The sequence below is a fragment of the Tiliqua scincoides genome, chromosome 5, assembly GCF_035046505.1.
Source record: "Tiliqua scincoides isolate rTilSci1 chromosome 5, rTilSci1.hap2, whole genome shotgun sequence".
Taxonomy (NCBI): domain Eukaryota; kingdom Metazoa; phylum Chordata; class Lepidosauria; order Squamata; family Scincidae; genus Tiliqua; species Tiliqua scincoides.
The window spans coordinates 2,180,104-2,193,275 of record NC_089825.1 but is presented as its reverse complement, the minus strand read 5'-3'; the positions used below and the strand labels follow the sequence as shown (position 1 = coordinate 2,193,275).

At 51.1% G+C, this 13,172-nt stretch overlaps 1 pseudogene; it reads right to left on the bottom strand.

The window, feature by feature from the left end:
• Positions 1-11,140: 11,140 nt before the first annotated feature.
• Positions 11,141-11,260, bottom strand: LOC136654482 (5S ribosomal RNA; annotated as a pseudogene).
• Positions 11,261-13,172: the final 1,912 nt, after the last annotated feature.

Below are 13,172 nucleotides of genomic sequence, written 5' to 3'. Positions count from 1 at the left end.
GGTTAGGACAGACAAAAGAAAATATTTCTTTACTCAGCGTGTGGTTGGTCTGTGGAACACCTTGCCACAGGATGTGGTGCTGGCGTCTACCCTAGACGCCTTTAAAAGGGGATTGGACAAGTTTCTGGAGGAAAAATCCATTACGGGTTACAAGCCATGATGTGTATGCGCAACCTCCTGATTTTAGAAATGGGCTATGACAGGATGTCAGATGCAAGGGAAGGCACCAGGATGAGGTCTCTTGTTATCTGGTGTGCTCCCTGAGGCATTTGGTGGGCAGCTGTGACATACAGGAAGCTGGACTAGATGGGCCTATGGCCTGATCCAGTGGGGCTGTTCTTATGTTCTTAACTACAATTCCCAAGAGGCCTTGCAGGTGTTCTTGTTATCTGGTGTGCTCCCTGGGGCATTTGGTGGGCCGCTGTGAGATACAGGAAGCTGGACTTAGATGGGCCTATGGCCTGATCCAGTGGGGCTGTTCTTATGGGAGGAGTGCTTGTCTGTCTGCCTACTTGGCTCCATTGCACCTCTTTCTCCTTCCATCCAGTGGAAAAGGAGGAGTGGGAAAGAGGAAGAGGGGAACTGGAAGGCTGGGTTAGAATATCGGAGAGTGGGAGGAGCAGAGGCTGACACATGCCCTTGGCATGCCACCTCAGGCATCAGGAAGGGTCTTGGGCCAGCCCCAAATACCAGATGCTGAGGGAGCGAGTGGAAGGCAGGGAAGTGGTTGGAAGGCCAACAGCACAGAGAGAGAGAACCAGCCTGGGGATGTCCTAAGTGACTATGGGCGCAATCCAAACTGCACCCTATGATGGCCCAAGTCCCTTGGGCCAGCCTGGGAGGGTTGCAAACGTGCTGTAGAGCACGTTTGCACCTCCTTGGGAGGAAGCCAGGCCGGTGCTCCAAGAAGCGCCGGCCTGTGGAGGCTGACGGAAACCTCTGCACCAGCTTCCCCCCAGCTTGGATGAGCTGATGCAAGGACGAAAGATAGGTGTGGGAGTGGCGGGGAGGAGGAGGGAGGGAGGCGTTCCTGGGCAGGGGAGGGACTGGGATCCAGCAGTTATGCCGGATCCCAGCCCCTGTCCCCAGGGAGAATGGAGCAGCTTCAAGCCGCTCCACTCGGACTTGTGCCACCTCAGGAGGTGGCACAAGTCTGAGGAGACCCATTGTGGCAAGCAGCCCTTACCCAGGGGTAAGGGGAAAAGTTTCCCCTTGCCTCTGGCTAAGCTGCTGCTGGCCACAGTCCTGTGCTGGATACAGCGCAAGCCTCCTGGCTCGCCTGTTCCAGTGCAAGTTAGGATTGTGCCCTATGTGCTTCAACTGAGGGTATGCCCACACCTGGAGTTGTTTAGCAAGCAGTGGCAGGAGGTGGGCTTCATGGGATCAGTTGATTTCCAGGACCAGGAGGATTCTGGGCTGTGGAGTCAGTATTCAGTTCCAAAGCCTGACTGCAAAGACAAAAAAAGGCTTCTCCTGCATAAATCCTCCCACTCCTCAGAGCCCAAATCTCAAGCCTCAAAATTGGGGTCACAGTTCTGATAATTTTGCGGGTGGGGTATGACTTTCTTCCTGAGAAACAAAATAGGAACAAAATGGCCAGCTGGCATTGTCCCCAGTGACCCGGGCTTGTGGACAAGGCTCAGTTTCGATTATATGGTGCAGGCCGAGATCTTTGCTGATGGAGCAAATCTCGGCCACCACACAGGCAATTCATGCACTCTTCCCCTTGATAGCATTTGACAGATTGTCGGGGGCTTGTGTCAACAGCAGCTCTGCAGGCTGTGAGCATCCTCCAGGAACAATTTGCTTTTCTTTGTTCCAAAGCAACATCCTCGGGATGATCAAAGTTGAAAAACAAGAGCTCAAAGCTTAATTACAGCAACTGTTACCCTGCACATGCCCGATCTCATCTGATCTCAGAAACTAAGCAGGGTCAGGCCTGGTTAGTATGTGGATGGGAGACTGCCTGGGAACACCGGGTGCTGTAGGCGTATACCATAGTCTTTTGAGACTGAAGGTTGCCAACCAACCAAAGGTTAATTGCTCTTTCTAGCTCAAGCAAGTATTGAAGAATATATAAGCGCATATTACAACAACAGTTACAAAGCAACTGAACTTTCCTTCACAGAATGAGACAAGCTGAATAAAGTATCATGGAAAAGACAAATATACCGCACCGCTACTTGACTATGGTACAGTATGAGCAACTTGGTTTGAAGCACTAAATAAAGAGGTCAGTGCAACCAAGAGCAAGACCACCTTGGCAGAGAGAAGCCCAAGCCTCCCAGGAAGGGTGGAGATGGAATTTCACAGGGAATGGAGCAGGGAAGTTGTGGGGGGAATTCCATCTCAGCTCCCTCTTTGTTTTGCACATGGGAGCACTGACAACAAAGCAGTGGTGGAAGAGCCTCCTCCATGTAGACTTGATTGATGGCTTCCCTCTGCCTGCTTCATCTATATGCTCTGCAATGGGCCCCCTCTCTGCTCCTTGCAAAGCTGCAGAGGGCTTGGAACCATCTCTACCTGATGCAGTTTTGACCAATAACCAGAAGTGGTTATAACCTGTAGAATGACTACCACTCCATCAACCCACACTAACAACCTTTAGAAAGGTAGTGATTTCCCAGGGGCAGGGGCCTGACTCTGCTGAGTGCATCAGGACACCTGAAGCACCTGCTCTTCACGCTGAAGTCCTACCTTCAAGAGAGAGAAACAGAAAATGAATAGCTTTTGTCTTTGCCCTGCCCTGAGCGGATGTGGGAGAGCCAAGCAAAGAGAAGAGCAACAGAATACAGAATGATCACAGATGGAGCCCCAGGAAGGAGGCTTGGAGAAGAGGAAATGGGCAATTCCAAAGGATGCAGCTTAATCAGATCTGCCTGTAAAGGAAGGCAAGCGGACAGTCATTGTCACTGATTCAATCAGAAGTGAGTGAGGAACTTGCTGCCTGCTCTGAACAAGTTGTCTGTGCAGATCAGATGCAGGTCTTGAGTTGGCTTATGATTTGGGCCTCATGCTGGCTCAGTGGCACTGAAGCCCAAGGGCTCTGTTTGGGCAAGCCGTCAGTACAAAATGAGAAAATAATTGGAATACGGCACAGGTCATACTTTATTTATTTATTTATTTATGGGGGGGCACAGGTCACCTGAGGATCCCTTGACCCACCTCCTTGGGAAAGGCTCATCCTTTTAACAGTAGAACACCAACTTGGCCTGCAGGAGGCACCAAAGACAGTGCCTCTTGTCAGAAATGCCACTAGGTTTGCAGGAGGGCTCTGCCTGTGATCTTGGAGAGTCAGAGTCAATGGTGCATATTGCTGGGCTTGGAAACGTGCCCCTCTGGACCTGGTAGTGTTTGCCTCAAAAATGAGGTGCGTGTTACAGCTGCCACATTCTTCTAGGACTTGGATTGCCATGTGAGCTGGAGCAGAGTCTCTCTTCTGTCCCTCGCACACAGCTAGCTCCCTTCTGCCACCCACCAATCTTTTAGTCCCCTGTCCTCACACACCTCCTTTACCTATCCCTGGTTGGTCTTCTGGCAGCCGTGACAAGTGGGGGAAAGGGAGGGAGGTCTCCCTTCTCTCTGGCCCCTGGTGTTCTGCCAAACAGCATACTAGGCTGCAGGTAGCCTCTGAGAAATGTAGTTTTACCAAGGGAAGGTTTGCCATTCCTCACTCAAACAACTCTTTCTGTGGAGCCTTGGGGTGCATGTCCTGTCTGCTTCCAAGTAAGAGGGTCAGGGAAACCTTGGCGGGAGAGAGCAGAGAATACCAGCCTAGATGGATCAATGATCTGACTCGGTATAATACAACTTGAGAGGTTCTTAATCTTGACTCCATCTCCATCTCATGTAGAAGGTAAGTTGCAGTCAGCAAATGATGGCCCATTAGGGAGTATCAGCTCCAAGATGGAGTGCATTGAAAAGCAGATGAATGGTGCCTTTTGTTCACACAGTCAGTTTGATGAATGGAGGATGGGGATAATTTATCAGCGAGGAGCATGTGCCAAGGAGCCCAAAGCGATGTTTCCAACCAGCATCCATGACTTCTCTGGGTATTCTGCTGAAATCAATCAGAGTGCTTCTTCCTGTTCCCCCACCACCCCAATTTTCAAACTTGCAATTATTTATAGGGGTCATAAAACATGGACAATAAAAATAAATTGCCAGATGAATGCCTTTGGGCAAAGAGAAATCATCTGAAAGATGAGGCAGCCTGCGGGAGCATTAAGTTACTGGTTGGAAAGAAACTTGCCAAGAGTGAGAAAGTGTTTGCTGATCTGTCCTTCTAAAGATGCTCTCAGAAGCCAGTAAAGTGGCCACATTGGAATGAGGAGCAGCCAAGAAGCAGGATCTCAGCTGCCCTGGGGTGATTTTTTTCCAGTCTCTACTCCACATGGACCTGGTGTCTGACTGTGTAAGTGAGAAAGGCTGCAGAAAGCATCTGGATCCTGATCTGGGCCATCCTCCAAAACACCTGGTACGCACTCGCCTGGTGGGCCATCAGTTGTGTCTCCAAGAGGACACTCTTCTCAGGCAGTGGCTTAGCTAGAGGAGGTGCAAAGCACTAAGTTTTGCAGGGAGCTTCACCACAGCAGCCCCTCTCCCTTCCCTTCCGAGCCATTCCAGGCAGGGCAAGCAAAACGGAGGCATACATTTTGCTCTCCCTGCCTGGAATGGCTTTGAAGTGGGGGATGGGCAGCTTGCAGTGTGGCTCCCTGCAAAACTTAGTGCTTTGCACCCCCTCTAGCCACACCACTGTTCCCAGGCAGAATGGTTCTCTGGAAAAGAAGGACCGGATCCTGCTTACACAAACCTTGGTGAATATTCAGAATGAAGCCATTCCAGCTTTGCCATGGAAAGCTGGCAAATGGCAAGATTCAGACTACACAGCTGAATCTTGAGTCTGAATGCTCACCCCAACATTGGACAGGATGGCAGCTTGTTAGACGAGCTGTCATCTTGATTCTTTGAGCCTTGGAAGCCTTATAAAAATGGACGTGCAGTTCATGAGAACAAACCTTATGAGAACAAACATTATGGGGTACAAGCCATGATGAGTATGCGCAACCTCCTGATTTTAGGAATGGGTTAAGTCAGAATGCCAGATGTAGGGGAGGGCACCAGGATGAGGTCTCTTGTTATCTGGTGTGCTCCCTGGGGCATTTGGTGGGCTGCTGTGAGATACAGGAAGCTGGACTAGATGGGCCTATGGCCTGATCCAGTGGGGCTGTTCTTATGTTCTTAAGCCTCTGGCTTGTCCTCCAACCAGTCAAGGGTCCAACCTTGAATTTCTATCCTGGCTTGCAGATTCTGATGGTGAACTCTAGCGATAGGATTAGAACCCAGGTCCTCTGCATCTCACTGAACGGGAAGTTTGTGGAGCTGGATTTGCCTAAGGGTGAGTAGGAGCCTTGTCTTTTCTAAGGTGGAAGATGCCGCTTGGTTATGCCAGTCATCACACCTCTGGAGAGGTGGATGATCTGAACCTGTGGATGGGAGGATCTCCTTGCTGCAGGTGGACCTCCCTAGGCAGACCTGATGCTGAGAGATAGCAGAGGAGGCTCAAGGCATTCTAGCATGGGTGATGGGAGAGATTTCATGCAGACGGGCTGTCACCTAGCGCAGCAGTAACAAAATAATTAGCCTGTGTGTGGGTTTGAACAACAGTGGCAGGCTTGGGAAGGCGCTCCTTGATCCACATTGCCAAGCTGACAGGAGGATGTGTGATCCCAGAACAGGTCCCCTGCTAATTGTCAGGCATGAACGAGACAGCAGGCTCAGTGGCAACACAGCCTAGCAGAGGGGCAAGCAAGGGGATGCATTTAATGAGGCGTAAATCCGGATGTCACCGACAAAGGAGCAGCTGGCTCGTCGCCCACACATGGTTGCTGAACATGGGTTCCAAAGAGCAGATGTCCACCCCCTCTTTCTTCATTGGGCTCCTGAATAAGAACACACTCTGGTTTTTTCTGTGAATGGTTGCTGCTTCCCAGACTCCAGGTCCCAGCAGCTTTCCCAGCTTTTGACAGAAGCCGCCCTTTGTGAGAAGCAGAGAGTGACCTGGGTGGATATAGCGGCCCATGAAGCCTCCTGCTTGGTCTCAGGTGTTTTGGGGACATGTCAATCTTTCCAGAAAGTCACAGACACCTAGATAATTGGTTTCCAGTTTTTTCCATTGATTGACTCAGCCAAACGACACCTGATCCAGTGCCTTGACAGTGCCTTGAAGAACGGGTGCTGCATATCATGCCATTGTGTGCAGAAAAGGCAGGGGTGGTCCTCTCTCCCGCCCTCTCTCTCTTCTCCCCTCCCAAGATTTTGCACAACCTGGTTGGGAATGGGAGGCCCTGGGCAGAGCGTATGGGTTGCAATAAGGCCACTAGCATGCAGTGCCGCAATGTCCTTGCAGCCAGGACTGGACTCTACGGGCTGCTGCCTGGGCAGAGGTCAGAACTGCTGAGGCAGAATGGAAAGAACAACTCAGGAAAAGCCCTCAGGGGGCCTCATAAAATGACAGGCCATTCAGCAGGTGGGAAGCCCCCCATTTTGCAACTGCCTGTGACAGATCCCCCTCCCCCCAGATTTAGCACTAGCATGGGACTGACACAGACTGGGGGACCCGCTGAGCCTCTGAAGTGCTCAGAAGCACTATGAAGTGTTCCTTACGCCGAGGAGAATGGAGTCTACAAAGACTGCTTGAAGGTAGGGAGGAGGAAGCAGGGCACACTCTTGCTTGTCTACCAAGGGGGGAGGCTGCAGTTCCTTGGTGGAGCTTTCCACAGGCTTTCTCTGTGGCAGGTACCAGGATCAGTCCCTGTGAAGGGTGGCCATACATGTGGCCCCTCCACATGCCCTGGGAAGGGCTTCTCACCTGCTGCCTGAAGGCCGCACTCCCCTCTGTCCTTCAGCTTGACAGGGCAGTTCCTGTTCCAGCCGTCTTCTTGTCACCACCCTGCTTCTTTCCCAACCAGACAGCTCCAGATGGCCGGAAGACGGGAAACCTGCTCTTAGTGCTGGTGAGAATGGAACGGAGCAGGAGCAGAGGAGCCTAGTACAGACCACGAGGCAGCTGTGGCATGCTGCACCCAGGTCTCGCAGTCAGGGACGTGCACCTCAAAGCCCAACTCCTGAGTTGACCGAAGCTTTGCCCCCACTTGCCATTCTTCCAGGGCTTGTTGAAAGTGACAAATGCCATGTGTGGGGAGAGATCCTCCCTGTGCTGAGGGGTGCTTGGCTTCCCAGTTTGCACCGATAACACTCCTCTGTGCTTATTCTTCTATCTCATCCTTGTCTGTTTTTGGACATCTAAAACAGGGACCTGTTGTCAAGAGACTTGCAGATTGATGGGGCTGTCGTGGGCATCATAATTCCTTCCTGGAGGAAGTCTGTGCTATCAGTGGTCATTGGGATGCCTACTCAGACCTCCATGTTCAGGGACAGTATGCCTCTGAGTATCACTCGCAGGAGGGCAACGGTGGCAGAGGGCTTTTTGCCCACCTGTCCTGCTTCTGGGCTTCTTAGAGGCTTGTGGTTGGCCACTCTGAGAACCCGGCCACTGACCTGGGTAGAAGGTTGCTCTGATCCAAGAAGGTTTTTCTTGTGGTCTTATAAAGCTGACCGTTAATCCAACTCACTTTCCTTTCAAACTCTGCCATTCTTCTCCAGACCTGAGCTTCAGGAATTTTGCCAGCATCAGCCAATGCTGCAGTGGTGAAGGTCCATTCACACATCCAAGAGGTGTTGCAGTCTTCAAGTGGTGAACATGTTCATGTGAATCAGGCCATGAAGGTGCACCTTTCAAAAATGTGGGTAACCTTGCCCCTTGACCTGCAGACTGCCCTGACTTTGGTCACCTTGCAGATTCATCGTTTCTCCTTCCTTGGCTGAAATGAGGACAAAGATGGTGGGGGCCCTTTGGGAGGCAGAGCTCTTTGCTTACTGAGGCCTCTGCAGCCGGTCCTATCCATCCTTTCCCCTCCTGACTGCATCACCTGAATTCATCTTCTCTTCCCAAAGCCTCAAGCATATCCTTAGCTGCTACCGTAACCAGATGACGCAGGTGAGCAGAAAGAGACCATTGAGAAAGAAGTGCTGTTGCCAGGCTGAATTTATTTAGCTGTGGTGGGCAAACTGCAAGCTCCCCCCCAACCCCGATGGCTTGCCATGCCTACCAAAAGCTCACTTGACTTGGCAGAGAGGCAACTTATGTGCCACCGCAAGCTGATTGGCTTGAAAGCTGTTGTGGGGATGGAAGGTTTGCCATTTGGGAGCACATTGATAGCCCAGCTTGCTCAAAGACGGCCAGCCAGTTGCCATGGTGGGGGGAATGTTCATGAAAGGAGGCTATGAGGGCAATATCTGTTCCTGTGGCTAGTCCAAGGGCCATTCTCTGTATTTTTACACACTGAAGGGGCAATGCGGTACAGTGGATTGTGTGGCAGGGGAGGGAATCCTCAGTTGAAAGAGCTGCACTGGGATGTTGGAACTGTTGATTAGGACTCTTCAGCTGTTGTCTCTCATGGGGCCAAGCCCTGGGCAGGTTGATGTGTGGAGCAGAATGAGATAAGAATGAGGTGGTTGTGAGTCTGTAGAATGGACAGTGCCATTTTGGCAGGTGCAGGATGCTGGCTTGGCATTGCCCCCACAGAGCAACATCCCTGCACACAGCAAACTAGCACAAAGGGTGTGGACTAGGCTAGCACCGGTGTCCTTGACGTGCTTGTTTCACCTTCCTGACTCTCTTGTCACAGTCTGGCTCGTATCCCCCCTTTCCACAGGCTGTAAAGACAGGTTGGTCCCTGAGCTGGTATGAAAGTTTGGAGCTTCTCCTTCTGGGCTGGCATCCTGCACAAGGCACTGTTTTTGTCCAAGGGCTGTGCTGGCCTAGAGAAAGGCAGGGAAGCTGGCTAGAAGGAAGCAGCAGGTATCAGAGAAGCCAGCACCAAGATGCAGCTGTGCTTATGCCTCTTGGTCCAAAGATATCCAGTCAGATCACCCACATGAAGAATGAGCACCCGTCATGCTTCATTCCTCATAAGTTTTGATCTGTGGAGTCAGGGAAAATGAGTATTTGCTGCCTTTCGAGTTGTTCCTGAGCCTTCTTGGAAGAGACAGATCAGGTTTCTGCAAAAGTGGCCCAACACATCTGGAATGTGTTTAGCGTGGTACCTGACCCAATAGAGGTCCTCCCATTCCATTCAGTAGCTGATAGGTTAATCCCTTCTGACCTCTTAAGTACAAGTAACTTGCTCTGGATTATGACTAGAGAGCTGCAGGGCTCATGTGCTGGGAAAAGAAGTACAAAGTCTCCTTTAAAGTACCTGCTTTCACTAAAGAATTATGGGATGTGTAGTTTGGCAAGGGTACAGAGATGCTTCCGCTATAGTTGCATAGCTCCCCTCATAGAATTACCATTCCCAAAGTTCCTGGAGGAAAAGAACAAAGTCTGGCAGTTTAAGGCAGTGATTCTAAACTGGTGTGCCGTGAAAGGTCCACAGGTGTGCCGCGGGAGTTTGGAGCACAGCAGTTGAAATTAACTGAAAAACTCTTCCAGGTTCTGCATCTCTGTTTCTAGGGCAACTTTCTGTAGTAACAAATTGTCTCTCTTGGAGGAAGAGGGAGAGACGTTTCGTTACTACAGACAGTTGTCTTAGAAACAGTGTCACAGAAGCTGGAAGAGTCTCCCAGAAGCTAGAAGTGGTATCACAAGAGGTGCATTCCACAGAGAAGACCATAGAGGTCAGTGCGCCATGATAAGAAAACTGTTGAAAAGGTTGAAAGTCTTTTTAATGGCAATGGATGATCAACTTCATTTGAAACCTTCTGCATGCAAAGCACATGCTGTGCCACTGAGCTGTGGCTCTTGCCTTCATCTGTGATGGGGCCAGGAGCCTGATCTGGCTGCTTCAGGCTGAGGTGCAGAACCTGCCGGTCAAGTCTCCTTGGCTTTCTGCAAGATTCTTCCCATGAGGCACAGTGCTCTTGGCACGGACCAACCCATCACGTTCCGCCCCATCAGTAACTAGGATTCAGCAGTCGTTGAGTGGTCCTCACTGCTGAATCCCATAAAGAAATGCATCATAGCACATACCTGCTGTTTCAGTCAATAACCCACCAGTTATTAGCATCCAGGTCTATCCGACAAATAATTTTTATGTCAGCCAATATTTAAAATCCTGACTGCCAGCGCTTTGGCGAAACATAAACTCAACCACCCTGCCAAAGGGGGATGTGGCTTTGGGTAATAGATTTCTGCTTGTTTGACTGCCTGCCGATTTTTTCCATGGGCAGATGGAGTTCCTTAGAAGGCTACTGTTTCTTGTCCATCTTTAGGGCACCTGGGTAAACACTGTGGATACAGACATGGAAAACTCCCCATAGAGAGTTCTTTTCGGTCCACACAAAAGGTTTTCAGACCTCTTCAGTCACCAGGGCAGGTGGCAAACTGCTCCTGATGATGCAAAATCTGTTTGGGGGTGACCAGTTCAGTCCCAACATGTCTTAGAGCCCGCCCTGCATGGTCAGTAACATGGGATGGGGGTTGTGCAGGATCTCCTTCTGGTCTCCTTCTGATCCATGATCCTGTGTGGAAACAGGACGCTGGCTGATCTATTTTCACTCCACAGGTGGAACACTTTGCACAGAGCCCTTCCATATTTTCACTCAGATGCAACTGGGTGGATAGGAACTTTATTTTTGTGGGTGAAATTTATGAACCACTATGTTTTCCGGGCATGTTCAGATTAAAGGTTTCCATCATGGAAACCTATTTGTACAAATGGAAGTCCTTGACAATTTAATTGCTTTCTTCTTTTAGGAGAGCCTAGAGGAATAACACTGGGGGAAAGGCACAGCTCAGGGCAGCCTGCAGGCTCTAAAGGGGTTGCATTTGCACATTGGCATATTTTGTACTGTGCAGCACAGAAATTCCTCAGTTACAACAGCACCAATAGAACTGGGATGTGGTTCCAGCCCAGCACATATACTCCAGTTTTCCTTAAGGCAGTGGTGTAGCTATGGTTGGCAACCTTTGGTCTCGAAAGACTATGGTATAAGCCTACAGCACCCGGTATTCCCAGGTGGTCTCCCATCCAAGTACTAACCAGGCCTGACCCTGCTGAGCTTCCGAGATCATGGTATAAGCCCACAGCACCTGGTATTCCCAGGCAGTCTCCCATCCAAGTACTAACCAGGCCTGACCCTGCTGAGCTTCCGAAATCAGACGAGATTGGGCATGTGCAGGGTAATAGTGGCTGCCAGCAGCGGTGCAAAGCACTAAGTTTTGCAGGGAGCCTCACTGTGGCATGCAAGGGGCCCCTCCCCCCCTTCAGAGCCATTCCAGATGGCATATGCCTCTGTTTTGCTCCAAAACTGTGAGCCGCCTTGAGTGTCCTTCATTGGGCAGAATGGCGGGGTATAAATCTCTAAAATAAATAAATAAATAAATTAAAAGGGAGAGGAGGGGCCCAATGCATGCCGCATTGAGGCTCCCTGTAAAACTTAGTGCTTTGCATCCTCTCTAGCTACGCCACTGCCTTAAGGAATGACCAGGATCATTGGTGAAAGCAGGGGCAGAACCCTAGCTCAAGCCTCTACCACCTAGATCTCTCAGTAGGAATGAACGCACCTTGACACAAATATGGCACATATATGCTGATACACAGATTGTTCTTTGACATGCTGAATTTGGAGCTGCTAAGTGTCACACACTGTTGGATTGCCAACTGACCAGAAATGTATCCTGGTCTGCTCCTGTGCGCTTAGCATCAGCTTCAGTAGCCAAAAGCAACAGGAAAAGGTTTTCACGGCATGGAGATAAGTACAAGCAATTAATAATTTTTGCAGATCAAGGAACAGGGACTGCTTTAAAAGCTGACGACCCGACCCCCGTGTCAGCCAGTTCTGGCGTTCTTTAGCCAGAAGAGGAGCCAGCCCGTTTGCTTTTGAATCATTTTGCCAGGTTCTGGCTGTGGTTCCGAGGATTCTGTCTTGAGTCCCTCGACCCAAGATGCCTGTTGCACACTGCTCCCCCCCTGTCTGTCACTGCTTGTCCACCTGTTGCAGCTGAATGAATTCAATGTAGGCAGTTCTAGGACAAGTGCAACCTTCCACTGTGAGATGAACCACGGCAAGCTGCCTTTGACTGAGTTAGGCCCGGGATCCCTATAGGGCAGCGTCATCAGCTCTGACTGGCAGTAGCTCCCCAGGGTTTATCTCTGCCCTGCCTGGAGATGCTGCCAGAAGTGAAGCTGGGATCTTCTGCACCCACCTGCTTCATCACTGACCCGCAGCCCTTCCTGGAAGCCTTATTATCCCCTAACAGCTTAAGCCACTCCAGCAGTGGCTTTCCTAAGGCTCCCTGGTGAGTTCCTGGCAGAGGTGAGATTTAACCCGGGGAAGGCTGGATGGCCCTTTGCCACTCAACATGCCATCAAATGGACTTAAAGAGTTTTTTATAAAGAAGCTTGCCCAGGCCTGGACTTACCCACCTCAGGGAGCAACCCTGCCTGGTGAGCCCAGGTCCAGGAGCATGCTGGCTGGGAGGGGCTGGGAAGGCCCCAGCGGGGCTATTGGCATGTTGGGCCAAGCTGCGAGATCTTCAAGAGCCTTCACATCCTGTGGCCAGTACCTTCAGGAGCCTTCCCATCCCCTGGAAGAGGAGGCATGGGACCCAGGCCAGAGGCAGGCAGGGTAGAACTAGGAAGCAGGAGGGGGGGGGGGTAGAGACCAGCCAAGGCCAGGAGAATCTAAGGACAGGGTCAGGGCTAAGGAGGGGCTGCCTGAGGGCTGGAGGCTGGCTGAAAGGCTCTAGAGCTCTGGGAAGTTGGAGAAGCCTTGAGGCTGAGTAGGGGGCTGTCAACCCCCCTCCCTGCCTTTGCTCTGCGGTCCAGGGGAGGAAGAGGGAGACAAGCCAGGTAGGTGTGGCCTGGGAAGTCCTATACTGGCAGGGACCCCAGTGGCACACAGGAGCCTGAGACCCCTCCTTCACAGAGCCCTGGGCAAAATTGTTCTACTCAGTTTACTAGTACACACAGAGCACGTGTGGGACAACCTGGCAGGGTCACATGTGGTGGGTAGAGAATGGTCTTGGAAGGAGTGGAGGTGGTGCTCCTTGGGCTCAGGTGAGCAGCGTAGCCCTGATCCGAGGACTTGAGATTGCTCTGCTCTTGAGA